Genomic DNA, 7,146 nt, shown 5'->3' with positions numbered 1-7,146 from the left:
GATCTAACTCTGTGAAAACCTCTATCATTAGGAGCCTCTGTTTTTCATTTTTTTATTTATTTCCTTGAGTTTTGTTTTTATTTTTCGTTTTTCTAGTCTCATTCTATATCTATTTTTGAGTCTTGTTTTAATTCATAATTAATAAAATTAAAGTTTATGCCTTAAAGTTATGAATGTCCTATGAATCCATCACCTCTCTTAAATGAAAAATGCTTTAACCACAAAAGAACAAGAAGTACAGGATTTCGAAACTTATCTCTGAAACTAGTTGAATTAGCTTGATGTGGTGACAATACTTTTGGTTTTCTGAATGAATGCTTGAACAGTGCATATGTCTCTTGAATTTGTTGTTTTTAAGAATGTTAAATTTGTTGGCTCTTGAAAGAATGAGGAGAAAGAGAACTGTTATTGAGGATCTGAAAAATCATCAAATTGATTCTTGAAGCAAGAAAAAGCAATATTCAAAAAAAAAAAAATTTCGAAAAAAAAAGGAGAGAGAAAGAAAAAAAAAAGAAAAAGAAAAAAAATAGAGTTGTGATCCAAGGCAACAAGAATGTGCTTAAGAACCCTGGACACCTCTAATTGGGGACTTTAGCAAAGCTGAGTCACAATCATAAAAAGGTTCACCCAATTATGTGTCTGTGGCATGTATGTATCCGGTGGTAATACTGGAAGACAGAGTGCTTTGGGCCACAGCCAAGACTCATATACTAGCTATGTTCAAGAATCATTATACTTAACTAGGAGAATCAATAACATTATCTGAGTTCTGAGTTCTCATAGATGCCAATCATTCTGAACTTCAAAAGATAGAGTGAGATGCCAAAACTGTTCGGAGGCAAAAAGCTACTAGTCCCGCTCATCTAATTGGAGCTATGTTTCCTTGATATTTTGGAGTCTATAGTATATTCTCTTCTTTTTATCCTCTTTTGATTTTCAGTTGCTTGGGGACAAGCAACAATTTAAGTTTGGTGTTGTGATGAGCGGATAATTTGTATACTTTTTGGCATTGTTTTTGGTATGTTTTTGATATGATCTAGTTAGTTTTTAGTATATTTTTATTAGTTTTTAGTTAAAATTCACTTTTCTGGACTTTACTATGAGTTTGTGTGTTTTTCTGTGATTTCAGGTATTTTCTGACTGAAATTGAAGGTTCTGAGCAAAAATCTGATCCAGAGACTGAAAAGGACTGCAGATGCTGTTGGATTCTGACCTCCCTGCACTCGAAGTGGATTTTCTGGAGCTACAGAAGCCCAATTGGCGCGCTCTCAACGGCATTGGAAAGTAGACATCCAGGGCTTTCCAGCAATATATAATAGTCCATACTTTGTCCAAGATTTGATGGCCCAAACCCGCGTTGCAATCCGGCCTCAGAAATTCCAGCGTTAAACGCCGGAACAGGAATAAAAGTTGGAGTTAAACGCCCAAACTGGCATGAGAACTGGCGTTTAACTCCAGAAAAGGTCTCTACACGAATTTCCTTCATTGCTCAGCCCAAGCACACACCAAGTGGGCCCGGAAGTGGATTTTTCTGTCATTTACTCATTTCTGTAAACCTTAGGATACTAGTTTACTACTTATAGGACCTTTTGACATTGTAATCAGTACCGAATGCGACCTTATGACATTGTACACGTTTTCCACAGTATGAGTCTCTAAACCCCATGGTTGGGGGTGAGGAGCTCTGCTGTGTCTTGATGGATTAATGCAATTACTACTGTTTCTTATTCAATCATGCTTGCTTCCATTCTAAGATGATACTTGTTCTTAATCCGGATGAATGTGATGATCCGTGACAATCATCATCATTCTCAACCATGAACGTGTGATTGACAACCACCTCCGTTCTACCTTAGATTAAGTAGTTATCTCTTGGGTTCTTTAATCGGAATCTTCGTGGTATAGGCAGGACTTGATGGCAGCATTCAAGAGAATCCGGAAGGTCTAAACCTTGTCTGTGGTATTCTGAGTAGGATTCAATGATTGAATGGTTGTGATGTGCTTCAAACCTGTAACCTACTGGGCGTTAGTGACAGACGCAAAAGAATCACTGGATTCTATTCCAGTAGGGGAGGGAACCATACCGGTGATTGGCCGCACTGTGACAGAGTGCCTGGGCATTAGCTTTCACTGCGAGGATGGGAGGTAGCTGCTGACAACAGTGAGACCCTACACGAGCTTGCCATGGAAGGAGACTTGCGTGACTGAAGAAGAAGACGGAAGGAAAGCAGAGATTCAGAAGATGGAGCATCTCCAAACCTCAACCTATTCTCCATTACTGCAAAACAAGTAACCATTTCATGTTCTTTTGCTTTTCACAATCAATCCTGATAATTTCTGATATCCTGACTAAGATTTACAAGATAACCATAGCTTGCTTCAAGCCGACAATCTCCGTGGGATCGACCCTTGCTCACGCAAGGTATTACTTGGACGACCCAGTGCACTTGCTGGTCAGTTGTGCGGGATTGCAAAAGTGTTATTGCAATTTCGTGCACCATTAAGTATGATGATTCTTGAACACAGCTACTTATTGAGTCTTGGCCGTGGCCCAAAGCACTCTGTCTTCCAGTATTACCACCGGATACATACATGCCACAGACACATAATTGGGTGAACCTTTTCAGATTGTGACTCAGCTTTGCTAGAGTCCCCAATTAGAGGTGTCCAGGGTTCTTAAGCACACTCTTTTTGCCTTAGATCACAACTTTATTTCTTTCTTTTTCTCTTTTTTTTTCTTTTCTCTCCCTTTTTTTTCGTTTTTCTCCTTCTCTCTTTTTTTTTTGTATTCACTGCTTTTTCTTGCTTCAAGAATCATTTTTATGATTTTTCAGATCCTCAGTAACATGTCTCCTTTTTCATCATTCTTTCAAGAGCCAACATTCATGAACCACAAATTCAAAAGACATATGCACTGTTTAAGCATACATTCAGAAAACAAAAGTATTGCCACCACATCAAGATAATTAAACTGTTATAAAATTCAAAATTCATGCAATTCTTCTCTTTTTCAATTAAGAACATTTTTCATTTAAGAGAGGTGATGGATTCATAGGACATTCATAACTTTAAGGCATAGACACTAAGACACTAATGATCACAAGACACAAACATAGATAAACATAAGCATAAAATTCGAAAAACAGAAAATAAAGAACAAGGAAATTAAAGAACGGGTCCACCTTAGTGATGGCGGCTTGTTCTTCCTCTTGAAGATCCTATGGAGTGCTTGAGCTCCTCAATGTCTCTTCCTTGTCTTTGTTGCTCCTCTCTCATGATTCTTTGATCTTCTATGATTTCATGGAGGAGGATGGAATGTTCTTGGTGCTCCACCCTTAGTTGTCCCATGTTGGAACTCAATTCTCCTAGGGAGGTGTTTAGTTGCTCCCAATAGTTTTGTGGAGGAAAGTGCATCCCTTGAGGCATCTCAGGGATTTGATGATGAGAGGGGTCTCTTGTTTGCTCCATCCTCTTCTTAGTGATGGGCTTGTCCTCATCAATGGGGATGTATCCCTCTATGTCAACTCCAACTGAATAACAGAGGTGACAAAGGAGATGAGAAAAGGCTAACCTTGCCAAGGTAGAGGACTTGTCCGCCACCTTATAAAGTTCTTGGGATATAACCTCATGAACTTCTATTTCTTCTCCAATCATGATGCTATGAATCATGATAGCCCGGTCTATAGTAACTTCGGACCGGTTGCTAGTGGGAATGATTGAGCGTTGGATAAACTCCAACCATCCCTTAGCCACAGGCTTGAGGTCATGCCTTCTCAGTTGAACCGGCTTCCCTCTTGAATCTCTCTTCCATTGGGCGCCCTCTTCACAAATGTCTATGAGGACTTGGTCCAACCTTTGATCAAAGTTGACCCTTCTAGTGTAAGGATGTTCATCTCCTTGCATCATGGGCAAGTTGAATGCCAACCTTACCTTTTCCGGACTAAAATCCAAGTATTTCCCCCGAACCATAGTAAGCCAATTCTTTGGGTCCGGGTTCACACTTTGATCATGGTTCTTGGTGATCCATGCATTGGCATAGAACTCTTGAACCATTAAGATTCCGACTTGTTGAATGGGGTTGGTAAGAACTTCCCAACCTCTTCTTCGGATCTCATGTCGGATCTCCAGATATTCACTCTTTTTGAGTTTGAAAGGGACCTCGGAGATCACCTTCTTCAAGGCCACAACTTCATAGAAGTGGTCTTGATGCACCCTTGAGATGAATCTTTCCATCTCCCATGACTCGGAGGTGGAAGCTTTTGTCTTCCCTTTCCTCTTTCTAGAGGTTTCTTCGGCCTTGGATGCCATAAATGGTTATGGAAAAACAAAAAGCAATGCTTTTACCACACCAAACTTAAAAGGTTTGCTCGTCCTCGAGCAAAAGAAGAAAGAAGATAGTAGAAGAAGAAGAAATGAAGGAGATGGGGGAGGCTTTGTGGTTCGGTCATGTATGGGAGGGTTTGGGTGGGAAAGTGGTTTGAATTTGAATGGTGGGGTAGGTGGGGTTTAATGAAGGATGGATGTGAGTGGTGAAGAGAAAGATGGGATTTGATAGGTGAAGGGTTTTTGGGGAAGAGGTGTTGAGGTGATTGGTAAATGGGTGAAGAAGAGAGAGAGTGGTGGGGTAGATGGGGATCCTGTGGGGTCCACAGATCCTGAGGTGTCAAGGAAAAGTCATCCCTGCACCAAGTGGCGAGCAAAAGTGCCCTTTGTGCCAATTCTGGCGTTAAACGCCGGGCTGGTGCCCATTTCTGGCATTTAACGCCAAGTTCTTGCCCTTTACTGGCGTTTAACGCCAGTCTGGTGCCCCTTTCTGGCGTTAAACGCCCAGAATGGTGCCAGACTGGGCGTTAAACGCCCATCTGCTAGCCTCACTGGCGTTTAAACGCCAGCAGGTTCTTCCTCCAGGGTGTGCTGTTTTTCTTTCTATTTTTCTTTCTGTTTTGCTTTTTCACTTGATTTTGTGACTTCTCATGATCATCAACCTACAGAAAACATACAATAACAAAGGAAAATGGATAAAATATAAAACATTGGGTTGCCTCCCGACAAGCGCTTCTTTAATGTCAGTAGCTTGACAGATGGCTCTCATGGAGCCTCACAGATGCTCAGAGCAATGTTGGAACCTCCCAACACCAAACTTAGAGTTTGAATGTGGGGGTTCAACACCAAACTTAGAAGTTGATTGTGGCCTCCCAACACCAAACTTAGAGTTTGACTGTGGGGGCTCTGTTTGGCTCTGTTTTGAGAGAAGCTCTTCATGCTTCCTCTCCATGATGACAGAGGGATATCCTTGAGCCTTAAACACCAAGGATTCTTCATTCACTTGAATGATCAATTTTCCTCTATCAACATCAATCACAGCCTTTGCTGTGGCTAGGAAGGGTCTGCCAAGGATGATGGACTCATCCATGCACTTCCCAGTCTCTAGGACTATGAAATTAGCAGGGATGTAATGGTCTTCAACTTTTACCAGAACATCCTCTACAAGTCCATAGGCTTGTTTTCTTGAATTGTCTGCCATCTCTAGTGAGATTTTTGCAGCTTGCACCTCAAAGATCTCTAGCTTCTCCATTACAGAGAGAGGCATGAGGTTTACACTTGACCCTAAGTCACACAAGGCCTTCTTGAAGGTCATGGTGCCTATGGTACAAGGTATTGAAAACTTCCCAGGATCCTGTCTCTTTTGAGGTAATTTCTGCCTAGACAAGTCATCCAGTTCTTTGGTGAGCAAAGGGGGTTCATCCTCCCAAGTCTCATTTTCAAATAACTTGTCATTTAGCTTCATGATTGCTCCAAGGTATTTAGCAACTTGCTCTTCAGTGACATACTCATCCTCTTCAGAGGAAGAATACTCATCAGAGCTCATGAATGGCAGAAGTAAGTCCAATGGAATCTCTATGGTCTCATTTTGAGCCTCAGATTCCCATGGTTCCTCATTGGGGAACTCATTGGAGGTCAGTGGACGTCCATTGAGGTCTTCCTCAGTGGCGTTCACTGCCTCTCCCTTCTCTCCAAATTCGGCCATGTTGATGGCCTTGCACTCTCCCTTTGGATTTTCTTCTGTATTGCTTGGAAGAGTACTAGGAGGGAGTTCAGTAATCTTCTTGCTCAGCTGACCCACTTGTGCCTCCAAATTTCTAATGGAGGACCTTGTTTCAGTCATGAAACTTTGAGTGGTTTTAATAAGATCAGAGACCATGGTTGCTAAGTCAGAGGTGTTCTGCTTAGAACTCTCTGTCTGTTGCTGAGAAGATGATGGAAAAGGCTTGCTATTGCTAAACCTGTTTCTTCCACCATTATTGTTGTTGAAACCTTGTTGAGGTCTCTGTTGATCCTTCCATGAGAGATTTGGATGATTTCTCCATGAAGGATTATAGGTGTTTCCATAGGGTTCTCCCATGTAATTCACCTCTTCCATTGAAGGGTTCTCAGGATCATAAGTTTCTTCTTCAGATGAAGCCTCCTTAGTACTACCTGTTGCATTTTGCATTCCAGACAGACTTTGAGAAATCAAATTGACTTGCTGAGTCAATATTTTGTTCTGAGCCAATATGGCATTTAGAGTGTCAATCTCAAGAACTCCTTTCTTCTGATTAGTCCCATTGTTTACAAGATTCCTTTCAGAAGTGTACATGAATTGGTTATTTGCAACCATTTCAATCAGCTCTTGAGCTTCTGTAGGCATCTTCTTCAGATGAAGAGATCCTCCAGCAGAGCTATCCAAAGACATCTTGGACAGTTCAGACAAACCATCATAGAAAATACCTATGATGCTCCATTCAGAAAGCATATCAGAGGGACACTTTCTGATTAATTGTTTGTATCTTTCCCAAGCTTCATAGAGGGATTCTCCTTTCTTCTGTCTGAAGGTTTGGACTTCCACTCTAAGCTTACTCAATTTTTGAGGTGGAAAGAACTTTGCCAAGAAGGCATTGACTAGCTATTCCCAAGAGTTCAGGCTTTCTTTAGGTTGTGAGTCCAACCATATTCTAGCTCTGTCTCTTACAGCAAAAGGGAATAGCATAAGTCTGTAGACCTCAGGGTCAACCCCATTAGTCTTGACAGTATCACAGATTTGCAAGAACTCAGCTAAGAACTGATGAGGATCTTCCAATGGAAGTCCATGGAACTTGCAATTCTGTT

The 7,146-nt window shown here is 41.2% G+C and overlaps 1 non-coding gene across 1 annotated transcript; it reads left to right on the top strand.

Moving 5' to 3' along the window:
* The first annotated feature begins 6,787 nt into the window (after positions 1-6,787).
* LOC112718898 (small nucleolar RNA R71) lies at positions 6,788-6,895 on the top strand. Its single transcript, XR_003161224.1, has one exon. It is a non-coding gene; the product is annotated as a small nucleolar RNA R71 (small nucleolar RNA).
* Positions 6,896-7,146: the final 251 nt, after the last annotated feature.

This window comes from Arachis hypogaea, chromosome 10 (genome assembly GCF_003086295.3).
Source record: "Arachis hypogaea cultivar Tifrunner chromosome 10, arahy.Tifrunner.gnm2.J5K5, whole genome shotgun sequence".
Classification (NCBI taxonomy): domain Eukaryota; kingdom Viridiplantae; phylum Streptophyta; class Magnoliopsida; order Fabales; family Fabaceae; genus Arachis; species Arachis hypogaea.
Note: the sequence above shows the minus strand (reverse complement) of the source record. Positions and strands in the feature narration are given on the sequence as shown.